At 43.8% G+C, this 12,190-nt stretch overlaps 1 long non-coding RNA gene across 2 annotated transcripts; it reads left to right on the plus strand.

Annotated features, from left to right (window-relative positions):
- The first annotated feature begins 1,642 nt into the window (after positions 1-1,642).
- LOC132250872 (uncharacterized) lies at positions 1,643-12,119 on the plus strand. 2 transcript variants are annotated; one of them, XR_009462538.1, is made up of 5 exons: positions 1,643-2,859; positions 4,965-5,050; positions 6,708-6,877; positions 6,997-7,675; positions 12,032-12,119. It is a non-coding gene; the product is annotated as an uncharacterized LOC132250872 (long non-coding RNA). The 2 variants fall into 2 exon arrangements; XR_009462537.1 differs by lacking the exon at positions 6,708-6,877 and having other exon boundaries at positions 1,751-2,859.
- Positions 12,120-12,190: the final 71 nt, after the last annotated feature.

The raw sequence follows: 12,190 nt of genomic DNA on the forward strand, positions 1-12,190 counted from the left end.
TACAACTAGGGACAAACATCAGTGGCAGAAGATGGACAGGCAGCAGACAATGGATGGACAACCGTGGAGAGGCAGCAGAGGAAGATAACAAGGGCAGCAGCAGATAGAGGATACAATCACAGGCGGAAGCCAGGGGAGAAAGGAGAGCAAAGTGCAGCAGGGATTAGGAGAGGAGCAGGACAGTGGGCAATGCTGCAGAAGGAAAGAGCAGGCAACAAGAAGTTTTAGAGACAATCACAGACTATTGATAAAGGCAATCTTGGTGGGTAAAGGGACAGAGGCAGTGCTGGAAATCAGCAGGTATAAATTCCTGGAAGAAGTGCTATTTGGGGTAATGGAGGTGAATACAGAGGCTTTAAATAGCTTAAGATCATTCCCCAACAAAGTATGGGAGTCTAAATTTCAGAATAGGATGGGATTTCTGGAAGAAATATGCAGAGAAAAGGGGCAGGGTGGGATTAAAAGAGCTGAGATGCATAGCAGCTAAAACAGCAAGAGAAAAAGTAATTATTGTACAGATGTCCTCAGACTTAATAATGGGGGAGGACATTAAAATCTTGATGGAGATGCACTGCAAGAAGGTGATGTGGGTGGAAAAATTGAAAGATAGATATGGCATTTGGATGGGGGCCTGGTGAGCATAGGTGGTTTTAAACACAGATGCAAGGAGCCTGGGTGGCATACAGCACCTGCCACCCATAACAACTTTGAGAGCCCACAGAGGCTTTATTATATCCCATGGCCAGCTGATGAAAGGCAGTAAATGTGGGGATGAGGGGCAGCTACCTATGAACTGCCTACACACAGCGTGCTTCACATTCCAATGCAAAGGGGCCCAGAAATGCAACTTATGTAGAGAGGAGGGACATGTATTTAGAGTGTGCCTTAAGTCTTTCGTGAAAAAGGTCCAGACTCCCCAGCAAGAAAAGGAAGAGGAGAGGGAGAAGGAATGGGGATGGTGGAAGAGACCCCACAAGAGGGACAGATGAAGATGTGTTGGTGACCGACACAGTGCAGGGGAAAGGAGTTACAAATGAGAATAGGATGGAGGGAATCTCTAAGAGTTCTGAGATGGAGCAGGATGAAAGGAACAAGGAAGAAACCATAGTGGGGCAGGAGAGGGAGAGATGGAGGAGGAGCGGAGTCCAGAAAAGCAATTAGGGAAAAGGAAAAAGTCTTAGAAGAAAAAGGCAAAAAAACCCCCAAACACACCAAGGAAAGTGATAGAGGAGAAAAGGGGACAGCTTTTCACCCATCTCATCATTAGAATCAAGTCTGGAGTGGCTGGTGAGAGAGTGACAGCAGCAAGACAGCTGCAGGGTGGGAAGGCTTCCTAAATGCAAAAGAGATAAAGCAGCTGGCAGAAACAACAGGAATGCTGGCATGTGGAAGGATTTTGACATGGTACCAGTGAAGATGTATAGATGGAGAACTTCCCCTTTAAGCAAGTTTCTAGTGGTGCTTGTAGTTGGCTTAGTCAATGTAAGAAGTGTTTTAACAAGAAGCAGGTGGAAAAGGGTGAAGCCAGTATTGAAGCAGGTGCAAGAAGATATAATCTGTCTGCAAGAGTGCAGATTACCAGGGGAAACAGATTATAGGAGGTTTGAGAGGAGATGGAGATGGGGGCCATCCTGGTGGTTGAGAGCAAATGATAACAAGACAACAGGCATTGCAATACTGTCAAAAAACCCTGAACTGAAAGTAAAACAAGTGGAGAAAATATGTGGAAGAATGCAAAGGGGTGGGGGGCAGAGACAGAAGATGGAAATCCTTAATGTATATGCATCCTTAATGTATAAGCAGTGTGTATAGCAGGGGGGAGATCCTGCATTATAGTAGGAGACTTTAATCGCATAATTGAAGTAGGGGACAGGACGGGTGAGGGAGGAACTGGTGAATTAGACAGCTCTTCTAAGCTGTTGAGAAAGCTTAGGAGGGTTTAACAGACACATGGACAGGACAGAAAGCTTTTACAAGAACAGACCAGAGTGGAAGGAAACAGTCAAAAATTGGTTTTGTCTTTGTAGCAGCCTCTAAAAATGGACCCACCTGAGCAGAAGGGGAAGAACTGCCTGGCAGCGAGACAGTTTGTCCCAGAGGGGATACTGTAGGCTCTGAGGGCAAGTGAAGCTCTTTGGGAGCAGCCCTGTTGGAAGTGGGAGGGGTGATGTAACCCCAGACAGTTTTGAAAGAGAGACCTTAGCAAAAGCCCGGGAAGGGCCCTGAGCTGGGATTGGCTGAGAGGCTCAGATAAAAAGGGGAGCAAGTTTTCCTGCGGGGGGGACAAGAGAGAGGGGCTGAGGGACAGGCTGGAGACCGGATTGAGTGTCTCAGTGCAGTGGTCCCTCGGAGAGCCCCTGAGAGAGGCCTGCTGGAGCAGAGGGAGAAGCTGCGGGGGCAGGAGCCGGCGGGGACTGCTGGTGTGGAGAACCCAAGTCGGAGAGAGACCTGACTGCAGCCGGTGAGGCTGGGTGAGCACAGCAGAGCCGGGGTGGGGATTGCTGGAGTCTGCCCTAGTTTCCCTGAGGGGTGAGGGGCCCCAGGGGCAGGCAAAGCCCAGGGAGGGGCTGCAGTTGCTGGGGCTGTGAGGCTGTGTGAGGCAGTAGGAGGGTTGCTATAGCCTGCAGCCCAGACACTGCTCACAGCAGAACCAGGGAAGGGGGGCAAAGGCAGGGGAAGGCTGTTTTGCAGGGACTGCAGAGGAGCTGCCGCTTGCTGCCCAGAGACCCCAGGAGCACGGAGACGGACACCAGTGCCTGAGAGCTCCCAAAGACCACGTGGAGGGACACAGACAGTCCCGCTCCCTGGGATATCCCGCCAGGGGTCGTGCACACGGGATCCGCAGTACACTGCATGCAAGTGAGAGACTGTAAATAAGTTCTTGTTTATTATACAGATACCCATGTGTTTATTTCATGATTATTTATTATGCTGTAAATAATTAAATCTTGTAAATGGCTTGAGAACTGTCTGCAAGGGTGCTTGATTGTACGGGAGGCTCTTCGCTCGGGGCACTGCAGCAGCTCCCCAGAGGGGCTGGGCAGGGCTACTGGCTACCAGGTACCCCAGGATCCCATCATTCAGGTAAGGGTGCATGTAGTGTCACGCCCAGGGTTACATCTTTATATCAAGAGAATGGGATAGAGCGAACAAAAAAAGTTTTAAGTGTGATTTTTGGTAACCCCAAAATGCTGAAGGTGGGGATGAGGATAGGCAAAGGGCTAGCAAAGGAAAAGGGATATGGAAGTTAAATATGAGGCTGTTAGATGAGGAAGAGAGATGCCAGGCATACAAGAGCATCTGAGGTATTGAGGACACTGAAGAAGCATTTTAAGAGCAAGCAGGAAGTGGTGGAAAATAATCAAGAGAAGGATGGGGGAGTTTTTTAGACACAAAGGCCAACAGAGAGACAGGAGAAGAACAGGAGAGTTTAAAAAACTGCAAGGAAGACTACAGAAACTTTTAAAGGAAGCAATAGGCAGACAGCAACTATGGGAAGAGATAGAACAAGCAAAACAAGCACCAGAAGAATGGCTTACAAGACAACACAGGAAAAGAAGTTTCCAGCATGGATGCTATGGACAGAAGAAAGTGAAAGCTGGTCCTGGTATTTTTCAGCAGGAGTAAAATCAGCAAAGGGAGAGCTGAAGGCAGTGCAAGAAGAAGGAGGGTGGCCTGGGGGAGGCACACAAAGAAGTCCTTGAAGCAGAGAGAAAGTTTTATGAAAAGCTATATCAAAAGAAGATGGTGAATAAAAGGAAAATGGAAGAGTTCCTGAGAGAGGTGGTGAAGAAAGTGGAAGAAAAGAAAGGAAAGAGGATGGAGGCAGAGATATCTGTAAAGGAGGCAGAGGACTACCTTAAAATGTTAAAGAAAGGGAAATCATCCTAAGTAGATGGACTGCCAATAGAATTGTATGCAAAGTTCTGGGACTGAGTCAGCCAGATGTAGTGAGGGTTTCAAAAGAAATTTTAGAGGGAGGAATAGTGGGAAGAGAGTTTACAAAAGGAATAGTGGTCTGAAGGTTTAAGAAAGGTGAGAAGGAACTACTGAAAACCTGGAGACTGATTATACTGTTAAACACAGATTACAAAATGTTGGCAAAGATGTTGGCACAGATAATATGGAACTCCCTGCGAAAGATAATAAATAAAGACCAAACGTGCAGTGCTGAGGAGAAGAACTGTAGAAATTGAGGCTGATCAGGGACACGTTAATATACTGCAATGACGGGAAACTAGCAGTGGCAGTAACAGACCTCAATGTGGAAAAAGCATACAACAGAGTAGCACATGAGTTTTTATTTGGTGTTTTAAGTAGAATGGGGATGCTAGAGCCTTTTATAGGGTGGGTAAAGCTTTATATAATAACACAGCATGTCAACTCTTAATTCATAGACATCTGAGTATAGCTTTTAGGTTCTCAGCAGGAATGACACTGGGATGTCCACTGGCACCAGCACTGTTCATTTGTGCCATGGAGTCACTAGCACAAAAAAGGTGGGACAGAGGAATAAGTGGAATACAGATACTTGGAGGAGATAGAAAAGAAGTGATGATATAAATGTAATGATGAGAGAGAAATCATCAACAGAAAGGGTGGTGAAACAGAGCAGAATATGGGGAAGCAACAGGGGCCAAGCTAAATAGAGCAAAAAGTATGGTAATGGTAGTGGGAAATTGGGGGACATGAGTTAGCTCAGTACAAATAACAGAAACAGAAATTAAGGTTTTGGGGATCCCAATGGATGTGGCAACAAAAGGAGCCAGGGCATGGGAAAAGGTGACAGCTCAGGTGAGACAGATGCTAGGGCTGTTGGCTGGAAGAATGCTGTCCTGCACAGGTCAAGTCAAGGCAGTCAGTGTAGTGCTGCTGCCAGTCATTCGATACACAGGGATAGTGTTTCCCTTGTCATGGAGACAGGTAACGAAAATCCTGAGAGAGATTTGTGTATTTTCTTGGAGGTCAAAAAGAAGAAGACTGGCACAGATGGAACTGTTCAGAAAGAGGGAGGCAGGAAGATGGGGTGTGCCAGATGTATGCCAACTATGTGAGTACCATGTGCAGGGGGTATGAGAGGGGGAAGGAAAAGCAGGATGCTTTAGTCAGTTCCTAGCAAGTGCAATCTGAGGGAGGTGGGGATTGTATAGAGATATTCTGATGAAGCCACAGGCATGGCAACCATCAGTCCACTAGGCAGGAATGGAGGGCTTTTCAAAGTTTTACAACGTGGGGGAGGTGGGACTAGAGGTGCTGAAAGACCATAAACGATCGTAGAGATAATACGGAATTTAAGACATGATAATACTGGTATGAAATTTCACAGAAACACAAATGTGAGAGGGGTAGAAGAGGGTACTAGATAAGCACCTGAAAGGAGAACACGCAGACATGGCCAGGTTGGCAAACAAGGGGTATCCTGCCAGTAAGGGGTGCACAACAGAGATGGCAACTGGCAAGAGCACCACGGTGTCTGAGGGAGCAGTGTGGGGAGGAGGAGGCAGTTGGACACCTGTTCTGGGACCTCAGTTTTTTATGGATTACAAATACCACCCAAAAAACTGATGTGGAAGACGGTGCTGTACAAGGCTTGCCCCCAAGAGACTGGAGGAAGCAGTGCAAAGCAAATTGTAGAGAGTTTCAAATGGAGTATTTTGAAAGTGCAGAATTTACTGCTGTTTAAAGGGTTAGCTTGCACAGTAAGAGACTGCCTGAAATTGGGACTGTATGAACTGAGATTTTATACCCACTGGCCATATCTACACGTGCATTTAGGTGTGCCTAATTTTAATGCATATTAGCTTAATGCGCATTATGGTGATTTAGGTTCACGTCTATATGTGCACATGTTAAAGCATATTAATGCCATGTGTGTGGACTGATGTGGAACTAAAGTTAGTCCCAAGGCAATCCATACACAGTGTTAATGTGCCTTAATGTATCTAAACATGCATTGATGTGCTTTAGCTATTCGTGCTAAATTTGATACCTGCTTTTGCCTAAGATTGGACATCAGGGAAGAAAAAGATGAGACACAGAAGTGTAGGAAGGAGGAATGGAGTCATATATTTGTAACCAAGGTTAGGCACTGAGTTGTTTTAACTCTTTTAAAATCACTGCAATATGGGGATGTACAAATGATTTCTAAAATGTTTAAAGGCAGGATAAAACTTTTTTTTACATTTAAGATGCTTTAGCCAAAGCTTTAAGATGCAAGTGATGGAAATGAGGTTTTAACACATAAGGTTTCAGGTAGTAATTATGTACAGGTAGTAAGTGTTAAACATGAAGAAAAGAAAGTTGGTAATGAAAAGAGTGGCTTACTTGGAGTAGAAACAGTGTTAAAAGGGGTAAACTGGGAATTCAGATAGAAAGAAAAGAGGTTGAATAGGGGAAAGAAGCATAATTGCTATACATAATTTAATAAAAATATTTCCATTGGTATGTTTGGCCAATATGAACCATGAGTTTTACAGGCATGCTTAGTGTTGGCTGCATTCAATCCACTTCATAACTGGTTTCCATTACTGAGCACGCGTGCCATTTTTGGCAGCTGTTTAATGATAGACGATGTATTTAGTGAGGTTTTATTGTATGCAAATATAAGGTGAGGAGCTTTATCCCCCATGCTGATCGGAGGAAAAACCTGGTCTTATATTAGAGTAAATACAGTACTAGTAGTACTGTATTTACTTGCCTTTATACAGTACCGCTTTATTGGACGTTACCCAAATAAGTCGCATCCTCTTTCTACATACACATCTCCCTCCACGAAACAAGAAAAAATACCATCTCTCATGTTTTCTTGAAAAAGTCAGGACAGGAGTAAGAAGAATGTTGCTGCTCAAAGCTTTTACTTTGGCTATGGTGTGTTCATGTGAGTATATTGTTCATCTTGCTATCCATAAGGATATATGGATTACTTAATATCAAAGGAAGAACTTCTGCCTTAGTTCTGTTTCACCTTTCTATTTTTCCATTCTTCTTTCTTTACAGATGGCTCTGGTCAAGTCCTAAAACAAACTGAACCATCCATCACCAAGGCAGAAAGTAGAACTATACGAATTAATTGCTACGTGGATTCATCAGTCTTTGGCAGAGCTTTTATACACTGGTATCGACAGAGGCCTGGTGCAGCTGCAGAATAGATACTGTACTTCTCATCACAACTCTACCTTGACCAGGACTCTGATAAGAGAAAGTTCAGTGCAGAAAAGGACTTTGATCTGTCCCGCTGCGTCCTGACAATAAACAGCATAACCTCCAGTGACACTGCTACCTATTACTGTGCCACTTGGACAGGCACAGCATAAGAAAACCATTGACAACATCTACAATAAATCCTCTCTACTTTCTGAAATACCACAGTCTTTTGAATGTGTGAGAGAGACCTGCCCAAGTTCTGCCACTCAGCCTGGAACCAGCTGCAGAAACTCTGCTGGTTTCTGGAGTAGATGACAAAAGACAACCGCTAATGAAATATATATTTTTCTGAAAATTACTTAAACTATCTTAAGAGGTGACCACCCTGAAAGTGAGTTCAGTGGTCTTATGATTATTCACCTCACTTCTCCCTCTCCCTTTGAAGATCTCACATCCACCACTCTAAAACTTAAGTGAAGTAAAACATCAGCAGTTGTCCAAAGAGGCTGCCATGGGCCGCTGTGGTATATAGGTAAGATATAAATATCTGCTACTATCGGGTGAAAATTAGTCATTGCATTAGGCCCCCATTAGAAACACAGAGGCCTCTTTCTCTAGCTCCAAATCCAGTCTACACTGTCACTTGCAGTAACAATACAGATCCAGGTCACAGTAAAATTATGTCTACTCTTTAATCCTGATTCTGCTCAGATATTCTGACCTATCCACTTCCACAGGCAGGCATTTGAAGCAATATAAGATGCAAGTGGCTAGTGAATAAATAGCCTTTTTTTGAAAGGTTGGATAATATGCAGATGCAATGCAGCATTTCAGTAGATGGCAGTACTAACACAGGATGTCCTGGCCACTTGGCAGCAGAATATTTCTGCAACTGAGACAAGAAGTAGATCTCTAGCTGGAGAAGGGGATTTCTTCCATGCTGACAGTTGCCCAATATGACAATGCATATATGGATCTGAGCTCAGATTCAGGCCCCAGGATGAAAGTTTAAGAGTGCTTGTGATGAAATGATGTATTCTTCTAATGTTTCCATGCTTACAGGCAAAAACAAGAGAACCCCTATTAGATAGGTATTAGCTTCATAAATCATATGCAACAGCTGCTGTTGGATTTGCAGAAGGGCTAAGGATCCCTGCAAAGGCAGAGTGGGAAAGTTGCAGAAAGTTGTTTTGCAAGAGCATATGCATGTTTTTGATTGGCTCCTGAGGCAGGAGGGGGGCGGGATCTCAGCCCTGGGGACTCAGTCAGGCTCAAAGAAGGGAAGGAGCCTGGGAACCCCAGAGCTCAGGGAAGAGCCATCCGGCAGCCTGCCTGTGAAGTGAACCTGCCCTTAGTGATGGGGAGAAGATAACTTGGTATTGTTTTCCCCTCTGTGAGTCAAAGGGACTGGTGGAGAGAAAAAGGGTGGTAAGGTAGACTTGCCTAGGAGGGCGGGGTGTTGATCTGGGAAGGCTCTGGGGAGAGTTAACTGAGAACCAGCCTGGGGCCGGGTGGGTGATACACCCAGCGTTGTTTCAGTTATCAGCACAAGGGGCTGTGTCTGGGAATTGGAGAAAGGGGACAGTCTGTGTTTCTTTGCAGATACCAGACAGCTGGATCATGGGGGTTTTTTCCGTAAAGAGTGACATTGAGGTGAACATGTGCTTTGTGGTTGTTGAGATGAAATGCTCAAATGATGGACTTAGTTGCAGCCCCCACTTGCAGAGAAGAGCTTCTCTTCCCCATGCAGGCTGTAGTAGAGAGCAGGACTTTCTGAAGCAGCGGCACCAGCCATGGTTATTGTGTTGAAAGTGTGAAGGAGAGCTGATGTCTTGTTAACCCTGTATGCTCCTGCTGAAATTCACTGGAGTCTCAAGGTTTAAATTGGGGAGTTGTACTGAGGGTGTCTTTGATTCAATGTGTATAGAGTGTTTTAGTTCATTGATACCTGGCCTTGACAATTAGGTTATTGATATCTTGTTCTGCTGTTAACCTCATTCATATGTTGACTGTTCTGTAAATAATAAACTGTGCAAATAGTTAGACTGTATGTACTCCAGAGTGTGGGGAAAGCACTTCACGGAGAGGTGGCCCCAACCTTAGGGGCTGGGAGGTTGACTAAGGCTATTTGACACTCCAGGACCCTAAATTTGGACATGGCCATGGGTAGCACCATGGCTAGGGTTATACATAGAACCATAGAAGAGTAGGACTGGAAGGGACCTCCACAGGTCATCCTATCCAACCTCTGCCTAAACAGAATCATTCTTATCCAAATCTCCTTTACAATCCAAACCATCTATTTTTTCATTCTACCAATATGACTTTTCACAAGTTGTTTCACAAGTGTTAACTGAGAGGCAGAAACAGACACATACAGTAGTATTATGTCCATTATTATGAAAATGTGTTGTCCACCTTTAAAATATTCTGTTCAGTCCCATATTATCCTGAGTCTATGAAAAATGAAAGAGTCCTGATCTAAGTCTGAAACAAGGACATCCACAAAGTCTTCATCTGAAAGGGCCCTTTAAAGCATAACTTGACCATGAGCATGGGCTTTTTAAAACATACCTTGACCTTGACCATGAGCACTGTGTACCAGCATCTCTCTGCAATAATGGTCACCCATTGCACTGTCAAATGGGTCCTGAGCAAAACACTGTTTCCACACCATAGAGGTAACAGCCCTTGTCATTAAGTAAGAGTAGTATTTAGCATATTTTACAACATGACTGAATCTCAAAAGTCAACCAGTATTGTCTATGTAAGACAATCCATAAAATTTCTCCTGGGTTTCTTTTAAATTTTCTGTGGTTGATCTCTTTAGATGGTGTTTCCTGCAATAGATCTGATCCAAAGAAGCATAAAAGACCTGAAGTTGCATATGAACTGCTGCACAAACTTTTTTTGATTCACAGAGTTGTGACACCATACTTTTTGGCAGTGGCTGGCCAGTCTTATAATGTATTGCAAATTGGTTAACTACACACTAGTCATTTGCAAAATACTGCATCAGAATAGAGGGGACTTCTGAAAAATCAGTAGGACATCTGGTCCCAGCAAGATGTTTGTTTTGAGTTCATCCCAACATGGCAAGCATGTCATGTCCTATTTCATGGAAAAGGTTCTCCATCCTGCCTCGAGTTAATGATGTTGGTATTCCTGGTCAAATGGGGCAGACTTGGCAGGAACACCATGACAGAGAGCTGGTACTCTCTAATCCCCATGCAGCCAGCACCTACACAAATTTCCCTGCACTTGCTTCCCACTGGCCTAAGTGACTATGGCTGCAATTTCTTGAGGACACCATTTTAATTTACATATATTTTCCTAATCTACAACACTTAACTGCTTTCCAGTTTACAGATTTTCTCAATTCTCATTGCATGGGACTTCAGAGGACACACATATTGCAGCTTCTAGATACCTGAGTTTATATAGTTTGGCTTTTTGCAAATTTTACTCCATATTTCCACAGCTAGAAGGCCTGCCAGAATTTAAGTGGACATCCACACATTTGGTATGAGTTCTAGCAGCCCAGGCAGGTGCACAATACTCAGCTGTTGAGAAGACCAATGCCATAGCAGACATGACGAATACTCCCACGGTGGCACCCCAGCTCTTTCCAGCAAGTTTTCACACTACATTCACCTGACTCTTCATCTTCACAGCTATTTTTTGAAGATGATTATGAAAGGTTAAAATGTAATCAAGTATCACACCTCAGGAGGATGGATTTGGATCATGTACTTTTTCTCCGTAATGGGTGACATTGAGATGAACATGTGCTTCATGGTTGTTAAGATGAAACGCTGAGAGGATGGACTTAGCTGGAGTTGGTTACAGCCTCTACTTGCAGAAATATAGGTCTAACATCAGCACGTTTTCAATCTCTTTGAAGGTCCTTGCCTCTGTGGGTAGTGCCAGGTCATCGGCATATGACATTTCCTCAAAGAGTTAATTAGCAAGCATATCACTTACATACCATCAACTAATATAAAATTACTTAAAGAAGGTAGGCCATATGTAAAGAGCAAAAGACTGTGAAAGCAGGAATTACTTTTAAAAGGACTGGGGAAAGGGCGCAAAGCTTTTACTTCAACAATGTGGCCAAAAGAGCTAATACAAAATCTGGGCATATAAACAAAGAAATAGGAAGGGATATCCCACTAGTCTGATCTAATTGCTGTTTGTGCACTGCATATGAATATTGATACTAAGAGGGTTCAGACTAGTGCTTCTTGAGAAATGTAAGGATTAGAAAATAGGAAACTGCCCACACTCTGGGAACTGAGCCACTAAAGGAAGTGAAGGATGACTCGATTCCAGCTGAGTAGAAGTTACAAATGAAACAAAACACCGAGGACAAGTTGGAAAAAAACCACAATGTTCAGTGTCTGGAAGCTAGGCAATTTCAAACCTGAAATACAGTACATATTTTTCACTGTGAAAATAATTAGTGATTGGAGCAACTTGCAATGGGATCTCCATTAATGAACATTTTGAAATAAAGTTTGGGTTCTTTAAAAAAAAAAAAAGTATATGCAAGAGTAGAGCAAGGCTAAATCTATGTTGGCTCACAATAGCTCATGGGCAGATCAGAGCTGTATCACTGGATATTTAACATACGAGTCACTTGTTCCCTCCCCCCAAGTGCATCATTCCCCTCCATTTTAGATCAAAATGCTTCTTCTTTTGGTTCTGAGGCAGGGGCACCATAACATAGTCAGCATGCTTCCACTTCAGGTTCTTCTTGTCACTTTAGTAACGTGTACTTGTAAGCTACTGAATTACCCTGGGCTCCTTCAAACAGGCACAATATGAGAGCTGCCAATCCCGTTTATCTGATTCTTCATGGTATCTTTGTCTCTTCTTTTATTTGTAGGTGGAGATAGCCAAGGACTGAGACAGTCTCAAACATCTGTCACAAGAGGAGTAAGGAAAACTGCACGAATTCAGTGCCACGTTTCCACTGAGAGCTTTAGCAGTGTTTATATACACTGGTATCGACAGATGCCTGAGGAGACTCCAGAGAGGATTCTCT

The sequence above is a fragment of the Alligator mississippiensis genome, chromosome 5 (assembly GCF_030867095.1).
Source record: "Alligator mississippiensis isolate rAllMis1 chromosome 5, rAllMis1, whole genome shotgun sequence".
In the NCBI taxonomy this organism is placed as follows: domain Eukaryota; kingdom Metazoa; phylum Chordata; order Crocodylia; family Alligatoridae; genus Alligator; species Alligator mississippiensis.